Source organism: Theropithecus gelada, chromosome 4 (genome assembly GCF_003255815.1).
Source record: "Theropithecus gelada isolate Dixy chromosome 4, Tgel_1.0, whole genome shotgun sequence".
NCBI classification, from domain to species: Eukaryota; Metazoa; Chordata; class Mammalia; order Primates; family Cercopithecidae; genus Theropithecus; species Theropithecus gelada.
The window spans coordinates 84,411,705-84,431,374 of record NC_037671.1 but is presented as its reverse complement, the minus strand read 5'-3'; the positions used below and the strand labels follow the sequence as shown (position 1 = coordinate 84,431,374).

At 37.5% G+C, this 19,670-nt stretch overlaps 2 pseudogenes; both read left to right on the top strand.

Moving 5' to 3' along the window:
* Window positions 1-11,206: 11,206 nt before the first annotated feature.
* On the top strand, window positions 11,207-15,107 carry LOC112622616 (annotated as a pseudogene).
* A 252-nt stretch (window positions 15,108-15,359) lies between these two features.
* LOC112623601 lies at window positions 15,360-15,861 on the top strand (annotated as a pseudogene).
* Window positions 15,862-19,670: the final 3,809 nt, after the last annotated feature.

The window sequence follows — 19,670 nt, the reverse complement described above, 5'->3', positions numbered from 1 at the left end:
TAGTAATATATGCATTCTTTATTAGTAAATTAAAAAACAAAAACTTTTAAAATTTTGCCTAAGTAAGCTAAATTTTATTTTTGAAAGACATTATTATGAAAGCAGTAGTTGCTTAGCTTGAATAAGAGGATTAAACTATGAGGTGGTCTTTGACAAAGCAGTATGTGTCATGTTGGCTATCTGATGAATTTTGATTTTTTTTTGGATGGCCACAAATGCTGATAATCCAAGGTCACAAACTATATTGTTGTGAATGGAATTAAAGTTTCAACAGCTCACTTTACAAGGCCAAGACTGGCATATTTCTTTCCAAGAATATCACAATTTTTAAGTTAAATTTCAGTTGTAGTGAAATTTTTATCCAAATATCAATGACTTCATCTTTGGCTAGGTCAGTATTTTTAACATAGGTAAAACCAATATTTTATTTCAATGTTTAGTGCTTTTTAGTTTAGTGTCTTGGTGACCTGGGATTTGCAAATATTTCATCAACAGAAGATCTCCAATATAGTGTTGGCTAGAAATTATAATAGGGCTGGGTGCAGTGGCTAACGCCTGTAATCCCAGCACTTTGGGAGGCTGAGGTAAGCAGATCATCTGAGGTCAGGAGTTCTAGACCAGTCTGGTCAACATGGTGAAACCCTGTCTGTACTAAAAATACAAAAATATTAGCCCGGCCTGGTGGCAGGTGCCTGTAATCCCAGCTACTTGGGAGGCTGATGCAGGAGAATCGCTTCAACTTGGGAGGCAGAGGTTGCAGTGAGCCGAGACTGCACTATTGCACTCCAGCCTGGGCAACAAGAACAAAACTCCATCTTAAAAAAAAAAAAAAAAAAGATAGGGCTGGGTGCAGTGGCTCACGCCTGTAGTCCCAGCACTTTCGGAGGCTGAGGCGGATGAATCATAAGGTCAGGAGTTCGAGACCAGCCTGACCAACATAGTGAAACCCCGTCTCTACTAACAATACAAAAATTAGCCTGGTGTGGTGGTGCACCCCTGTATTCCCAGCTACTCAGGAGGCTGAGGCAGGATAATCACTTGAACCTGGGAGGTGGAGGTTGCAGTGAGCCGAGATTGCGCCACTGCACTACAGCCTGGGTGACAGTGAGACTCTGTCTCAAAAAAAAGATAAAAAAGAAATTATATATTTATGTTATTCTCAAACTTACGTGAAAACTATTCACTATTTTCACCATTAATATGGTTTGGATATTTGTTCCCTACAAGTCTCATGTTGAAATGTAATCCCCAATGTTGTTGGAGGTGAGGTCTGGTGCGAGGTGATTGGCTTATGGGGGCAGATCCCTCATAATTGGGTTGGTGCTGTCCTCGCAATAATGAGTGTGTTTTCACTCTATGAGTTCACATAGATTTGGTTGTTTAAAAGTGTATGGAACCCTAACCTGCTGCTGCTCTCACCATGTGATGTGTCAGTTCCCACTTTGCCTTCTGCCTTGAGTAAAAACTCCTTGAGGCCTCACCAGAAGCTAAGCAGATGCTGATGTCATGCTTCCTGTATAGCCTGCAGGACCATGAGCCAATGAAGCCAGGTTTTAGGCAGAATTATAGTTAGGTATTGACCATGGTGCACTGGCACAATTTGATCCACTTCCCTGCAGCTGCTAACTAACTTGAGAGTCATGTACCAAACTGACCACCTGCTCCCCCATTGTTCCTATAGATAGAATCTCCCACACTGGACTTGTTGGTTTTTTGAGACGGAGTCTCACTCTGTCACCCAGGCTGGAGTGCAGTGGCGCAATCTCCACTCACTGCAATCTCTGCCTCCCGGGTTCAAGCGATTCTCCTGCCTCAGCCTCCCAAGTAGCTGGGATTACAGGTGCATGCCACCATGCCCGGCTCCTTTTTTGTATTTTTAACAGCGACAGGGTTTCACCATGTCAGCCAGGCTGGTCTCGAACTCCTGACCTCAGGTGATCTGCCTACCTTGGCCTCCCAAAGTGTTGAGTTTACAGGCGTGAGCTACCACGCCTGGCCGATACTGGACCTTTTAACCCAATAATTGCTTAAGGTGTTTTTTGAGATCCTGAATTCCAGCAGAATGGCTGATGCCAGCTGGTCTGAAGACCCCCAGAGCAGAACTGACTCAGGACAGGAATGTAGTCTCTTAATCTACCTACACCATGACTTCACCTCTCACTTCTTGACCAATTAGCAATCACTACATTTTAGCCTGTCACCTGTTTAGGTCCTTTAAAAGTCCCATCTCCCAATCTTTTGGAGATGTGGATTTGATGTTCCCTCCTGTCTCCTTATTTGGCTGTTTTATGATGATTAAACTCTTTGCTGCAACTCCTGCTGTTTTGATATATTTTTCTGTCACTGCGCAATAAGCAGTTGAATGTAGTGGTCCTATAACATTTGCCAAATTAAGGAAGTTCTCTTCTATTTCCAGCTTGCTAAGAGGTTTTGATAATGTTTATTTTCTAGAAAAGAAAAATCTGAAAATACCCAGAAAACTTCAGAAGTCTATCAAAAGTTCTATCTGTCTAGATGACATTAAAATTGAACCATGGATTTATAATCATTTCCTTTCTGATATAAACTGTATTCTCTGGCATTGATTAGATAAAAGGATCAATAAAATATTAGCAAATTAAACAAATGTATAAAAAGAGTCATACTCTATGACTAAGTGAGATTTAGCACAGGTATTCAAGGCTGGTTCAACATTTATTCAAAAATCAATTAATGTACTCCATCATATCAACAAGCTAAAGAATACAAATTTTAATTTCATTTATATTAATTTTTCCTTTATCCTTATTTTCAGAGACTGTGTGCACAAAGAATAAAAATTCATAACAATAGATACAGAAAAAGCATTTGCCAAAACTGAATACCCACTCATAATAAATAATCTCAGTCAATTAGGAACAGAGAACTTCCCCAACTTGTTAAAACTATCTATATATAATTCCAGCACTTTGGGGGACAGAGACGGGTGGATCACTTGAGGTCAGCATTTTGAGACCAGCCTGACCAACATGGTGAAACCCCATCTCTACTAAAAAATACAAAAATTAGCTGGGCATGGTGGCGCATGCCTGTAATCCCAGATACTCGGGAGGCTGAGGCAGGAGAATTGCTTGAACCTGGGAGGCAGAGGTTGCAGTGAGTTGAGATCGTGCCATTGCACTCCAGCCTGGGCAACAAGAGCGAAACTCTTGTCTCCAGTAAAAAAAAAAAAAAAAAAAAAAAAAATCTATAAAATAACCTACAGCTAACATCATACTTACTTGTGAGAAACTTGAAGCTTCCCCACTAAGATCAGAAACAAGGCAAAGATATTTCCTTTCACCATTGCTTTTCAACATTGTCACAAACAAGAATGTAGGTACTGTAAGTCCTAGCTCATTCAGTAAGACAAGAACAGGAAATAAAATGTATAATGATTGTGGAGCGAGAAATAAAACTGTCTTTATTCACAGATGACGTGATTGTCTATGTATAACATCCAAAAGAATTGACGCAAACACTCCTGGAATTAGCAAGCAATTATAGCAGGGTTGTAGGATGGGATATAAAATTCATACACAAAATATCAATTACTTTTTTATATACCAGCAATGAACAAGTGGAATTTGAAATGAAAAACAGTGCCATTTACATTGGCCCACCCAAAAGATAAAATACTTAGGTATAAATCTGAAAAAATGTGTACCAGATCTGTATGAGAAAGCTAGAAAACCCTGATAAATCAAAAAAGAATGAACTAAATAGATATGTCATATTCATGGATATGAAGACAATATTTTGAGGATGTCCATTCTTCTCCACTCTTCCCCAAATTCAACACAATCCCCTAAAATTCTCAGCAAGTTATTTTGTGGAGGTTGACAAACTGATTCTAAAGGTTATATGGAGAGGCAAGAAGATCCAGAGTAGCCAATGCAATATTGAATGAGAACAAAGTTAGAGAACTGATACTACCTGACTTCAAGACTTACTATGAACTGCAGTAGTCAAGACAATGTGATACTGAAAAAAGAAAAGACAAATAGGTCAATACAATTAAATAGGGAGTCCAGAAATAAACCAAGATAAATATAGCCAACTGATTCTTGACAAATGAGCAAAGGCAGTACAATGGAGAAAAAGGTAGTTTTTTCAGCAAATGGTGCTAGAACATCCACATGCAAAATAAAAAATTAAAAAAAAAGAATCTAGACACAGATCTTACAGATTTTATACCTTTCCCAACGATTAACTCAAAATTGATCATAGACCTAACTGTAAAAATAATACTATACAGCTCCTAGAAAATAATATAGGAGAATATGATCTTGAGTATAATGATGACATTTTAGATACAATGCCAAAGGCATGAACCATTAAATAAAGGATTGGAAAACTGGACTTCATTAAGGTTAAAACTACTGCTCTTCCAAGTACATTGTCAAGACAGTGAGTAGACAAGAAACAGACTAGGAGAAGATATTTCTGAATGACATATCTGATAAAGGACTATTACCCCAAATATACAAAGAACTCTTGAAACTCAACAGTAAGAAAACAAACAACCTGATTAAAAAATGGGCTAAAGATCTAACAGATACCTTACTAAAGAAGACATCCACAATGCAAATAAGCATATGAAAAGACACCCCACATCACATCATATGTCATCAGGGAAATGCAAATTAAAACAATGAGATACTGTTAATGGAAAGGGGTCCTGATCCAGACCCCAAGAGAGGGTTCTTGGATCCCACACAAGAAAGAATTCAGGGCGAGTCCATAGAGTAAAGTGAAAGCAAGTTTATTAAGAAAGTAAAACAAGGCCGGGCGCGGTGGCTCAAGCCTGTAATCCCAGCACTTTGGAAGGACGAGAGGGGCGGATCACTAGGTTGAGGAGATCGAGACCATCCTGGCTAATGCGGTGAAACCCCATCTCTACTAAAAAAATACAAAAAAAAAAAAAAAGCTAGCCGGGCGAGGTGGCGGGCGCCTGTAGTCCCAGCTACTCGGGAGGTTGAGGCGGGAGAATGGCGTGAACCCGGGAGGCGGAGCTTGCAGTGAGCTGAGATCCGGCCACTGTACTCCAGCCTGGGCGACAGAGCGAGACTCCGTCTAAAAAAAAAAAAAAACAACAAAAAACAAAAAACAAAAAAAAAAACAAAAGAAAGTAAAAGAATAAAGAATGGCTACTCCATAGGCAGCCGGGAGGGCTGCTGGTTGCCCATTTTTATGGTTATTTCTTGATTATATGCTAAACAAGGGGTGGATTATTCATGCCTCCCCTTTTTAGACCATATAGAGTAACTTCCTGACATTGCCATGGCATTTGTAAACTGTCATGGTGCTGGTGGGAGTGTAGTAGTGAGGATGACCAGAAGTCACTGTCATTGCCATCTTAGTTTTGGTGGGATTTGCCGGCTTCTTTACTGCACCTGTTTTATCAGAAAGGTTTTTATGACCTGTATCTCGTGCCTACCTCCTATCTCAAACTGTTACTTACAATGCCTAACTGTTTGGCAATGCAACCCCGCGGGTCTTAGCCTTATTTTACCCAGCCTCTATTCACGATGGAGTTGCTCTGGTTCAAACACCTCTGACAATACCACTACATACCTTTTAGAATGGTCGAAATCCAGAACACTGACAACACCAAATGCTGGTGAGGATGTACAGCAACAGGTACTCTCATTCATTACTGGTGGGAATAAAAAATGATATAGCCATTCTGGAAGACAGCTTGGCATTTCTTAGAAAAATAAACATATCCTTACCATACAATCCAGCAATGATCACCCTGGTATTTGCTCAAATATGTTAAAAACCTATGTCCACACAAAAACCTGTGGATGAACTGTTTAGAGCAGTTTTATTCATAATTGCCAAAACTTGGAAGCAAACAAGATGTCCTTTATTAGGTAAATGAATAAACTGTGGTCCATCCAGACAATGGTATATTGAAATATTATTTAGTGCTAAAAAGAAATGAGCTATCAAAAAATGAAAAGACATGGAAGAAACTTAAATGCATATTACTAGTGAAAGAAGCTAATCTGAAAAGGCTACCTACTGTATGATATATATGACATTCTGGAAAAGGCAAACTTGGAGACAGTAAAAGGATAAGTGTTTGCCAGGGGTTTGGAGCAAAGAAGGAACATGTGGAGCACAGATGATTTTTAGGGCTGTGAAACTACTTGTATGATACTGTTAGAGGAAAGGAGCCCTGATCCAGACCCCAAAAGAGGGTTCTTGGATTTCACACAAGAAAGAATCCAGGGAGAGTCTGTAAAGTGAAAGCAAGTTTATTAGGAAAGTAAAGGAATAAAAGAATGACTATTCCACAGACAGAGCAGTCCTGAGGGCTGCTATTTGCCTTTTTTATGGTTATTTCTTGATGATATGCTACACAAGGGGTAGATTATTCCCCTTGCTTAAAAAATATAAAAGATTAATTTTTTTCATGTAACTATAAAAAGCTGACAGGATAATTTTTTTTTTCATAGTGAAACAAGAATGTTTTCTTTTTCTCTTAGAAAAAGTATAACTTCTACTTATAGTTTTTCTCTCTTTTAAGGTTTTCTCTCTTATAAGTGGTAGAGAAGCACTCTCTAAGATGTTCTCATTTTCTGACAAAATTTTTTCAAAATGCAGTAATTCAGAGATCTGCTTCTGATAAGGGTATTGACTCTATGGCTATGGAAAAACTTCAGGATACCAGGAGTCTTCCTTATCAGGGCTTGTCTGTGTAGGGAGCAATGAATGATAACGACCTGAGGAGGTTTTATTTTTTTTATGAAAGTAACAAAACAGGATATGTGACAAACCTCACAAGTGCTCCATTTGCACAAAGTATTTCTTTCCAGACAAAATTGCGTTTGGCATTTTTTTCTTCTTTGTTTCTTAAAAACCATTTTCAACTTAATTAAGGGGCACAAACATACAGTTAGATAGAAGTGGTACAGGACAGTGTTCCCAATCCATACCCCAAGAGAGGGTCCTTGGATCTTGTGCAAGAAAGAATTCAGGGTGAGTCCACAGTGCAAAGTGAAAGCAAGTTTATTAAAAAAGTAAAGGAATAAATGAATGGCTACTCCATAGACAGAGCAGCCCCAAGGGCTGCTGGTTACCCATTTTTATGGTTATTTTTGATGATGTGCTAAACAGGGGTGGATTATTCATGCCTCCCCTTTTGAGTCCATATAGGATAACTTCCTGATGTTGCCACAGCATTTGTGAACTGTCATGGCGCTGGTGGGAGTGTAGCAGTGAGGGCCATCAGAGGTCCCTCTTGTTGCCATTTTGATTTTGGTGGGTTTTGGCTCACTCCTTTACTGTAACCTGTTTTACCAGCAAGGTCTTTATGACCTGTATTTTGTGCAGACCTCCTACCTCATCCTGTGACTTAGAATGCCTTAACCGTCTGGGAATGCATCCCAGTAGTTTCAGCCTCATTTTACCCAGCTCCTATTAAAATGGAGTTGCTTTGGTTCAAATGCCTTGACAGAAGCTATAAGTTATAGTATTTCATAGTACAGTAGGGAAATTATAGTTAATACTTTATTGTATATTTCAAAAAAAGCAAGAGGAGAAGACTTAAGTGTTCTCGACACAAGTACAATGTTTGAGGCGATGGCTGTTCCAATTACCCTGATTTGATCATTACAAACTGTACACAAGTATCAAAATACGACATGTACCCTCAAAATATGTATATATCAATAAAAAAGGAAATAAAATTTCAAAATACTGACAGCATTTGTAATTTCCAAGAAGGACTAAAAAATATAAGAATTATTTTTTTATGTCAACAGCAAGAACATAGTGAAAAAAAACAAGGAGTTGGCTATTTAAGGAGATGGCCTGCAATTTCAATCAGTTGTGTAGTAAAGGGGAACCTCTACGTTGCCAATTTTTCAATGATATGCTTCAAAATGTTAAAAAGAAATATCATTTCTTCAGAGAAGACACATACAAGTGGAAAAATATCCCATGCTCATGGATAGGAAGAATCAATATCATTAAAATGGCCATACTGCCCAAAGCAATTTACAGATTCAATGCTATTCTTATCATTGAACTACATTCTTCACAGAACTAGAAAAAACTATTTTAAAATTCATATGGAACCAAAAAAAGAGCCCAAATAGACAAAGCAACCATAAGCAAAAATTACAAAGCAGGAGTCATCATGTTACTCAACTTCAAACTATATTACAAGGTTACAGTAACCAAAACAGGAAGGTACTAGTACAAAAACAGGCATATAGATCAATGGAACAGAATAGAGAGCCCAAAAATAAGGCCACACATCTGATATTCAACAAAGCTGACAAAAACAAGCAATGGGGAAAAGACTCCCTTTTCAATAAATGATGCTGGGATTACTGGCTACCCATATGCAGAAGATTGAAGTGGGACCCATTCCTTACACCATATATAAAAATCAACTAAAGATGGATTAAAGACTCAAATGTAAAACCTAAAACTATAAAAACCCCAGAAGACAACCTAGGCAATACCACCCTGAGCATAGGAACAAAGATTTCATGACAAAGACACCAAAAGCAATGGAAACGAAAGTAAAAATTGACAAATGAGGTCTAATTAAACTTAAGAGCATCTGCACAGAAAAATAAAATATCAACAGAGTAAACAGAAACCTACAGAATGAGAGAAATTATTTGCAAACTATGCATCTGACACAGATCTAATATCCAGCATTTATAAGGAACTTAAACAAATTTACAAGATAAAAACAAACAACACTATTAAAAAGTGGGCAAGGGACATGAACAGACACTTTTCAAAAGAAGCCAACAAATACATGATTGCAAGCTCAATATCACTGTTCATTAGAGAAATGAAAATCAAAACCACAATGAGATACACTCTCACACCAGTCAGAATGGCCATTATTAAAAACTCAAAAACTAACAGATGCTGGCTTGGTTGTGGAGAAAATGGAACACTTATACACTGTTGGTGGGAGTGTAAATTAGTTCTAACATTGTGGAAAACAGTATGGTGATTCCTCAAAGAGCTAAAAGCAGAACTATCATTCTACCCACCAGTTCCATTACTGAGTGTATACCCAGAGGAATATAAATCATTCTATCATAAAGATCCATGTAGGCAAATGTTCATTGCAGCACCATTCCCAATAGCAAAGACATGGAATCAAACTAAATGTCCATCAGTGACAGACTGGATGAAGAAAATGTGGTATATATACATCATGGAATACTATGCAGCCATAAAAATGAATGAAATAATGTCTTTTGTGGGAACATGGATGGAGCTTGAGACCATATCCTTAGCAAACTAACACAGGAACAGAAAGCCAAATACCACATGTCCTCACTTATAAGTGGGAGATAAATGATGAACCCATGAACACAAAGAAGGGAACAACATACACTAGGGTCTACTTCAGGGTGGAAGGTGGGAGGAGGGAGATGATCAGGAAAAATAACTAACAGGTGCTAGGCTTAATACCTGGGTGATGAAATAACAAGTATAACACACCCCCATGACATGAGCTTACCTATATAGCAAACCTTCACCTGTATCCCTGAACCTAAAAGTTAAAAAAATATTATTTCTTAAACTTATCACAATATTGGCAAAGAGTCATTTCTAGCCTTTTCCCCAATAGAAATAGGGGGATTTCAGAAACCTTACATCATTTTTCTGGTACGTTGTATGAGAGGTTAGAGGCCAAAGAATCACAGTGTGCTTTGTTATCCCAAGGATATATGTGGGCTGCACTGCCTAGCAAATTTAGAACTCTTTGTAATAGACTCAACAGTTATTTAAAAAGAAATTTATAGGTTAGCCTGCCCTAAAGCTGTTGCAGAAAAATGAGGATTTCACTTGTTCCAGAAACAATTATCAGAAGTATAGTGCTCCAAAGATGAAGCTTTTTTCTCACATTTGTATATTAATAATCATTAACAGTCCAATTCCCATTTGAAGCAAGTTACCTTTTATTCTGTAATGCCCCCCTTTTTTCCATCAGAAAATTAGAAATTTGAAAGAATGTAACCACTTGTGGAAAAAACACAGTTATATATTTTTATCTACTACATTTTGAAGAAAATGTAACTGCCCCGTGAGTTCTTCCTGCCCACTGCAAAAACAAAACAAATTCACCGAGACCATGGCATTGCAATAGAGTTTAATTGACATGAGGCCGGCCATGCCACATGGGAGACAGAGTTGTTACCCAAATCAATCTCCCAGAAAATTTGAAGGCTGCGGTTTTTCAAGGATAGTTTAGTGGGCCAGGGAGTCGGCTTCTGGGTGAGGCCACAGGACCAGCTGGCAGGAGTTGGTGGGTCCGAGTGGACACACAGGTCATCAGAAATATAAACACCTGAAAAGACATCTCAAAAGGCCAATCCTAGGGTCTACAATAGTGATGTTATCTGCAAGAGTAATGGGGGAAGTTACAAGTCTTGTGACCTCTCGGATAATGGCTGGTAATTGTTTATATCTACTCCTTAGCAGAATTTAGACCCCTCACACTCTAACCTGGTGGCCTTTCGTTAGCTTTACAAAGGCAGTTTAGTTTTGGGGAAGGGCTATTATCATCTAAACTATAAAGTTAGCTTGGTTGGTCTAAGCCCAAGAATGACCAAGAGCAGTTTGGAGCTTAAAGGCAAGATGGGGGCTGGTTAGATCGGATCTCTTTCACTGTCATAATTTTCTCACTGTTAAAATGTTTGCAAAGACAGTTTCAAAAAGTATACATGTAACACATACTTTTTTAAGCTATAGGAAATATGAGGAGAGGTAAGCTCTATGGTCAACACTTTGCTTTCATTGTTTTATTTAATTCTCACAGCAGCCTTTTCAAAGTTGAGGACGCACAGAGAGAGAAAATCCTTTGCCTAGTTCAGCATATCTGGATCCATCTGGCTCTCTAATCTCGTTGAGTCAAACTTTAATACATTTTTATCTCTTTTGACTGGGAGGAAGCACGTATTAGAAACAGCACACTATCTGAGACCTTGGGCAAGAGTCTTGGTTCTTCTGTGGCATAATTCCTCATTCTATGTCAAAAGAGACAATATAATAATCTGCTCTCCCAAACTTGCAAAACAGTTTCCAAAGAGCTTGCTCTCCGGTGATACAGGGATGGATTGGGCAGGCCTGGAAAAGATGCTTCGTCGAATGACAGTGGGCAGGAGTTGGGTAGGCTGATGCACCTGTCTGTAGAATGATGGACCGGGAAGTACTGGAAGTAGTGGTAGGTACTAATTGCACTCAAGGAACATTTTTGTGGGGAGTTGAGCAGCCTGTTCTCTCCCATTAAGGGGAACCCAGCTGATATGTAAGGAAGACTGACATTACCATGCCTGAGTTTCCCCCTTCCCTCTGCAGAATAATTCACATATATCTTTTTTAAAAAATACCTTAAGTTCTGGGTTACATGTGCAGAACGTACAGTTTTGTTACATAGGCATTCATGTGCCCTGGTGGTTTGTTGTACCCATCAACCCATCAGCTACATTAGGTATTTCTCCTAATGTTATCCCTCCCCTAGCCCCCAATCCATGGACCGGCCCTGGTGTGTGATGTTCCCCTCCCTGTACCCATGTGTTCTCATTGTTCAACTCCTACTTGTGAGTGAGAACATATGGTGTTTGGTTTTCTGATCTCGTGATAGTTTGCTGAGAATGAGAGCTTCCAGCTTCATCCATGTCCCTGCAAAGGACGTGAACTTATCCTTTTTTATGGCTGCATAGTATTCCATGGCATATATGTGCCACATTTTCTTAATCCAATCTACCACTGATGGACATTTGGGTTGGTTCCAAGCCTTTACTATTGTGAATAGTGCTGCAATAAACATATGTGTGCATGAATTAACATGTATCTTTAAGGGCAGCTAGCATCCATCATATCTTTTCCATGTGCCTGGCATTGTTTATCTATTAAATCTCATTTAATTATCTCAACAATACTATGAAGTACAGTAAGTACTTTTTAAATCTCTATTTTACAGAAGGTACAGTCAAAGATTTGAGTGTATGTCTTGCTAAAGTTCACAGAACTGGTAGATGAATAAATCACCTTGCTTTAATTATGAACCCATCTGTAGCACTTCCATAGGCTTCCGTGTATTTTTACAAAATTGTGGAGCCTTTGATTTCCCTTAGCTGAGAGAAGCTAAAGGACAAGCTTTAAAATAGACCAGCAACATAATCTCATTTTCGTGAGAATTACTAATATAAGATTAACCTGATTTTATTGTCTCAGCCCTATAACCTTCAACCTGTCCCAGACCATTGTGCCTGAGAACCTGGGTCTTCAAAAGAGATAGAAATGTTACTTAGCACTCAATAGTAACTCTATTTTTAAATAATAGTTTTATTGAAATGTAATTCGAATACTATAAAATTTACCTTTTTTTAAGTGTACAATTCAGTTGTTTTTACTATATCCACAAAGATGTACAACTATCACCAAGTCAATTTTATAACATTTTTGTCACCCCCCTAAAGAAACCCCCATTAGCAGCCACTCTACATTTCTCCCCATCTTCTCCAGACCTAGGAAATTAGCAATCTATTTTCTGTCTTTATGAATTTCCCTATTCCGGAAATTGAATATAAGTAGATTCATACTATATGCAGTTCTTTGTGACTAACTCCTTTCACTTAGCATCATATTTTCATGGTTCATCCAGGTTATAGTGTGTATCAGTACTGCATTCCTTCTTATGGGTGCATAATATTCCATTGTATGAATATAAAACATTGTATTTATTCATCCATCAATTGATTGACATTTGGATTCTTTTCACTTCTTGCCTGTTATGAATAATGCTATTATGAAATTCTAGGAAAGGTTTCTGTGTGAACATATGTTTTCAATTCTCTCTAGGAGTGGAATGACTGATTTATGTAGAAACTCAATGTTTCCACATCTTAAGGAAAGGGTATTGCCAAATTGTTTTGCAAAGTATTAGTGGTTATGAAGTTATATCTCATTGGTTATAATTTGCATTTCTCTAACAGCTAATTATTTTGAGCATCTTTTTATGTACTTATTAGCTATTTGTATATCTTAGTTGGAGAAATGGCTACTAAATCCTTTTTGTATTTCTAAAACTGAGTTGTTTATGTTTTTGTCATTGAGTTGTAAGAGTTGTTTATGTATTCTGGATACAAACTCCTTATAAGATACATGATTTGCTAATATTTTCTCTCATTATGTGGATTGTCTTTTCACCTTCTTGATAGTGTCCCTTAAGCACAAAAGCTTTTAATATTATAAAAAGTGGTTTCATATCCAGGAAACCATTGCTTGGTCCTAAGACATAAATATTTACTCCTATATTTTCTCCTGAGAATTTCATCAATACTTGTTATTTTTCGTGTGTTTGATAATAGTCATTCTAATAGGTATGAGATGATGTATCATTGTGGTTTTAATTTGTATTTCTCTGATATTGAACATTTTTTCATATTCCTGTTGGCTGTCCGTATATCTTCTTTTGAAAAATGTCTATTTAAATTCTTTGCCCATTTTTAATAGGGTTATTTCTATTTTTTTGCTATTGAGTTTGCTATTTTTTAAAATATGGGCATTTTGAGTAAATTTCCCTCTAAACACTGCCTTCAATGTATCCCATGAGTCATGTTTTTTTTTTTTTGTTTTTTTCATTTTCATTCATCTCAAAGTACTTTCTAATTTCCTTTGTGATTTCTTCTTTAATCCATTGGTTTTTGTTTGTTTGTTTGTTTGTTTTAGCAGTGTGTTGCTTAATTTCTACATATTTGTGAATTTCCTAAATTTTGTTCATTGGTTAATTTCTAATTTTATTCCATTGTAGTCGGAGGACATTCTTTACATGATGTAAATCCTTTTTAATTTATGGAGGCTGGTTTTGTGGCCCGACATGTCGTCTATTCTGAAGAATGTTCCATGTGCACTTGGAAAGACTGTATATTCTGTTGGTGAGTGTAGTGTTATTTAGATGTCTGCTGGGTTTACTTCAAGTGTTGTTTCAGCCTTTTATTTTCTTTTTGATCTTCTGTCTCCTTGTTATATCCATTATTAAAAGTGAGGTATTGAAGTTTCCGATTGTTGTTATTGAATTATTTTCTTTGCAGTTCTGTCAGTTTTTACTTCGTGTATTTTTAGATTTTGTTGTCACATGTACATTTATAATTTGTTGTCACATTTATAATTGTTTTTCTTATTTCTGATGAATTTATTCTTTTATCATTACAAAATGTTCTTCTTCTTAAAGTCTACTTTGTTCGATATTAATATAGAAACTTCAGCTCTCTTTTGGTTACCTTATGCATTGTATCCCCTTTACCATCCTTTTATTTTCTTGCTTTGGTTTTTGAAATTGGTTTTTCTTTTCTGCCGCTCCCCGCTTCCTTGGAGCGCTGCTCAAGCTGCACCCCACTCACTCCGAGCTGTGGGCTCCTGCTAAGCTAGAGATGCCATCGTCTCCCTTCAGCCGCCATCATTATTTATCTACTGGGACTTCATCAGCCATGATGAGATGTTCTCCCACATTTACAAGATCTGGGAGACTGTGGATGGGCTGTGCCTGGAGGTGGAGGGGAAGATGGTAAGTAGGACAGAAGGTAACATTGATGACTCGCTCATTGGTGGACAAATGCGTCCACCGAAGGCACTGAAAGCAAAGGTACCGAAAGCACAGTAATCACTGGTATGCATACTGTCATGAACCATCATCTGCAGGAAACAAGCTTCACAAAAGCAAGTCTACAAGAAGTATAATACACCAAAGATTATATGAAATCAACCAATGGCAGACTTGAAGAACAGAGACCAGAAAGGGTAAAACCTTTTATGACAGGGGCTGCAGAACAAATCAAGCACATCCTTGCTAATTTCAAAAGCTACTGGTTCTTTATGGGTGAAATCATGAATCCAGATGGCATGGTTGCTCCACAGGACTACCGTGAGGTTGGCGTAACCCATATGTGATTTCCTTTAAGGATGGCTTAGAGATGGAAAAAATATTAACAAATTTGGCAATTACTTTGGATCTATTACCTGTCATCATAACAGGCTTCTGCTTGTCAGCCACACAACACCAGGACTTAAGACAAATGGGACTGATGTCATCTTGAGCTCTTCATTTATTTTGACCGTGATTTATTTGGAGTGGAGGCATTGTTTTTAAGAAAAACATGTCATGTAGGTGGTCTACAAAAAAAGCATTTATACTAAAAAAAAAAAAAAAAAGAAAAAAAAATAAAGAAACGTTTTTGAATCAAAATTATATGTTGACATTTTTGGCCGGTTCACTGCCATGCTGTCAATCCTGTGCTCTCTAGTTCTCTGGGCTTTCTCCTTGCTTGCCTTCTTGCTCTGTCATAACCTGCTCTGAAGAAACACTCACCGCTTCCCCCAGCAGATTGACTGGCCTGTGGAGGAGAGGGGCATGCAGCTGTGCCTTGCCCAGCTCTCTGAGCATGCCATGGCTCCAACCTGAGGGTCTGTGAGAAGTGCAGGCTACAACCTGTACAATGCCCATGATTAGACAATACCACCTATGGAGAAAGCACTCATGAAAACAGACATTCAGATAGCTCTTCCTTCTCTGGGTGTTATGGAAGAGTAGTTCCATGGTCTGGCTTGGCTGCAAAACACTTTATTGATGTAGGAGCTGGTGTCATAGACGAAAATTATAGAGGAAATATTGGTGTTGTACTGTTTAATTTTGGCAAAGTTTGAAGTCAAAAACAGTGATCAAATTGCACAGTTCAGTTCTGAATGGATTTTTTTTTTTTTTTTTTTTTAAATCTAGAAACAGAAGAAGTTCAAGCTTTGGATGACACTGAAAGGGGTTTAGGAGGTTTTGGTTCCACTGGAAATAATTAAAATTTATGCCAAGAGTAGAAAATGAGAAATTATACATTTTTCTTAAAAATAGGCCGGGCTCAGTGGCTCATGCCTGTAATCCCAGCACTTTGGGAGTTGAGGTGAGTGGATCATGAGGTCAGGAGTTCAAGACCAGCCTGACCAACATGCTGAAACCCCCGCGTGTACTAAAAACAAAAAAAATCAGCCAGGCGTGGTGGCACGTACCTGTAATCCCAGCTACTCAGAAGGCTTAGGCAGGAGAATTGCTTGAACCCAGGATGTGGGGGTGCAGTGAGCAGAGATTGAGACACTGCACTGCAGCCTGGGTGACAGAGAAAGACCCCGTCTCAAAAAAAAAGTAATTAAATAAATAATTTTTGCTTAAAATAATTATATATTTTGTAGACAGCATATGGCTGGATCATGTTTTTAAATCTATTTTCCAATCTCTGCCTTTTGATTGGAATTTTAATCCATTTACATTTAATGTCATAACTGATATGAAAATATTTATATCTGTCACTTTACGATTTGTGTTATATATTTCTCTTATGCCCTTTTTTGCTCCTCTAGCCCTTCATTATTGCCTTCTTTTTTGTTACATATATATTTTTTATTGTAACATTTTAGTTCCCCTTCTTTTTTTTATTTTACTATATTTTTGACTTATTTTCTTAGTGGGTGCCCTGGAGATTATAATTAGCAATTATAACAAGCACTGTGGATTAATACCAATTTAATGTCAATAATATACAAAAAACTCTGCCACTATATGTTTGTTCTATTGCCCCATTTTTGTGTTACCATTGTTATATAAATTACATCTTTAAACATTATAGGCTTATCTAATTATTACTTTATGCAGTCATATTTTATTTTTATTTTTTTTATTTATTTTTATTTCCATTTTATTTTAGATTCAAGAGGTACATGTGTGGGTTTGTTACAAGGGTATATTGTGTGATGCTGAGGCTTGCGCTTCCACTGATCCCAACACTCAGATAGTGATCCCAACTTCCAATAGGAAGATTTTCACCATTCTACCTCTCTCTCCCTTAGAGTAGTCCCTGGTATTTATTGTTCCAAACTCTTATGTCAAGATTTAGCTCCCACTTATGAGTGAGAACATGCGATACTTGCTTTTCTGTTCCTACATTAACTTGCTTAGGACAATGGCCTCCAGCTGCATTCATGTTGTTGCAAAGAACAAGATTTCATTCTTTTTTATGGCTACATGGTATTCCATAGTGTATATGCACTATACTTTCTTTGTCCAATCCACAGTTGGTGGGCACCTAGGTTGTTTTCATGTCCTTGCTATTTTGAATAGTGCTGTAAGGAACATAGAAGTATATGTTACTTTTTTGTAGAACAATTTGGTTATATACACAGGAATGGGATTTCTAGGTCAAATGGTCACTGTTTTAGCTCTTGAGAAATTCCCAGGGTCCTTTCTATAGTGGCTGAACTAATTTACATTTTCACTAACAGTGTATAAATGTTCTCTTTTCTTCACAGCCTCACCAATGTCTGTTATTTTTTGAATTTTTAATAATAGCCATTCTGACTAGTGTGAGATGGTATCTTATTGTGGTTTTGATTTGCATTTCTCTGATGATTAGTAATGTAAGCATTTTTTCATATGTTTGTTGGTCACTTTTACGTCTTTTTTGAGAAGTGTCTGTCCTTTGCTCACTTTTTAATGGGGTTATTTTGTTTTTTTCTTGTTGATTTATTTAAGTTTCTTATAGATTCTGGATATTAGACCTTTGCTGGATACATAGTTTACAAATGTTTTCTCCCATTCTGTAGGTTGTCTATTTACTCTGTTGAGAGTTCCATTTGCTGTGCAGAAGCTCTTTGGTTTAATTTGTTCCCATTCATCAGTTTTTGTTTTTCTTGCAATTGCTTTTGAGGATTTGGTCATAAATTATTTGCCATGGCTGATGTTGAAAAGGACATTTCCTAGGTTTTCTTCTAGGAATTTTATAATTTGAGATTTAACATTTAATTATTTCATTCATCTTGAGTTAATTTTTGTGTATGGTGATAGGTATGGGCCTAGTTTTTTTCTGCATATGGTTAGCCAGTTTTCCCAGCACCATTGATAATAGAAGTCCTTTCCCCATTGCCTATTTTTGTTAACTTTGATGAATATCAGTTGGTTACAGGTTGATTATGATAAGCGAGTACCTTTTGATTCCTGTTTTTTTTTGTTTTTTGTTTTTTTAAATTAAAAAAGAATTGGCTGGGCACTGTGGCTCAGGTGTGTAATCTTAGTGCTTTGGGAGGCCGAGGTAGGAGGATTACTTGAACCCAGGAGTTTGAGACCAGCCTGGGTAACATAGTAACACTCTGTGTCTAAAAATAAATAAATAAATCTGCTGTCTGTTGTGGTGCCTGCTTATAGTCTCAGCTACTCAGCTTCTCTTGAGTACTTCTCCTGAGCAGCTGGGACTACAAGGTCCCAGCTGAGATGGGAGGCTGCAGTGAGCTTTGATCCTGCCACTGCGTTCCAGTGTGGACAACAGAGTGAGATGCTGTCCCTGCCCCTCACCCCCAAAATAATTGATATTTGATTTTTTAAGAAAATCATTTATTGAGTTGATTAACTTTTTTCCTTTTTGACATTTTAACTTGATGTTTTGCTAATATTGAACAAACTTTGCATTCCCAGACTAAACTGTCTTTAATCATGGGATTGTGGTCTTTTAAAATATTGTTTGACTTTATTTTCCAATGTTTTATTTAGGATTTTTGTATCAATAATTATGAGTGAACTTGGGATATAGTTTTCTGTTAAGTTTTAGAATCAGTGTTACATGGTTTTGTACAAATAATTGGAAATCTTTCCACCTTTTTCCTCTGGAAAATTTAACAAACATTTAAATATTTATTCCTTGAAGATTTGAAAGACTTCATCTGGAAAGCGCTCTAATCCTTGTACTTTGGAGGATATTTAGTCTTAGGTAACTTGAAAAATATTTTCCAGGGTTACACATTTCTGTAGATTGTCTGCCTACTCAAGTTTTCTTTTCTTTTTCTTTTTTTTCTTTTTTTCTTTTTTTTTTTAATTTGTATCCTTCTCAAAAGCTATATATATATTTTTTTCTGGATTTTCAAACTTACTAATAAGGAGTTTAAATTACCTCACTATTGGTAGTCATTTTCATTTTCTCATTCTTAATTGTTCTTTTATTTTAGAATTTTATCACAGTGATATCAAAGAGTGTGATTTAAACTATTTGCTGTAGGATGTTCCTTTCTTTTTCTTTTCTTCTTCTTTTCTTCTCTTTCTTTTCTGAGACAGAGTCTCCCTCTGTTTCTCAGGCTGGAGTGCAGTGGGGCAATTTCGGGTCACTGCCACCTCTGCCTCCCGGGCTCAAGGGATCCTCCCACCTCAGCCTCCCAGGTAGCTGGGACTACAGGCTTACACCACAACACCCAGCTAATTTTTTACATTTTTGGTAGAGCTGGGGTTTCGTCATGTTGCCCACACGGGTTTTGAATTCCTGAGCTCAAGAGATCCACCCTCCTCGACCTCCCAAAGTGTTGGGATTACAGGCATGAGCCACCACACCTGGCCCAGGATGTTCCTTTTTGACAGTAAGTCAGCTGAATGGCTTGGGAAGCAGGCCATGTTCTTTCAAGTATGTACCCTTTCTTAACCAATGCAGTCTAGAGGCTTGCTTGAAAATGTGATCCCAAGACCACCAGCACTGACCTGGCCAGGGAGCTTGTTGGAGATACAGAATCTCAGGTCCCACCCCAGACTTACAGAGTCACAACCACATATTTAGCAAGATCTAATTGTGAGCCATGTGTAC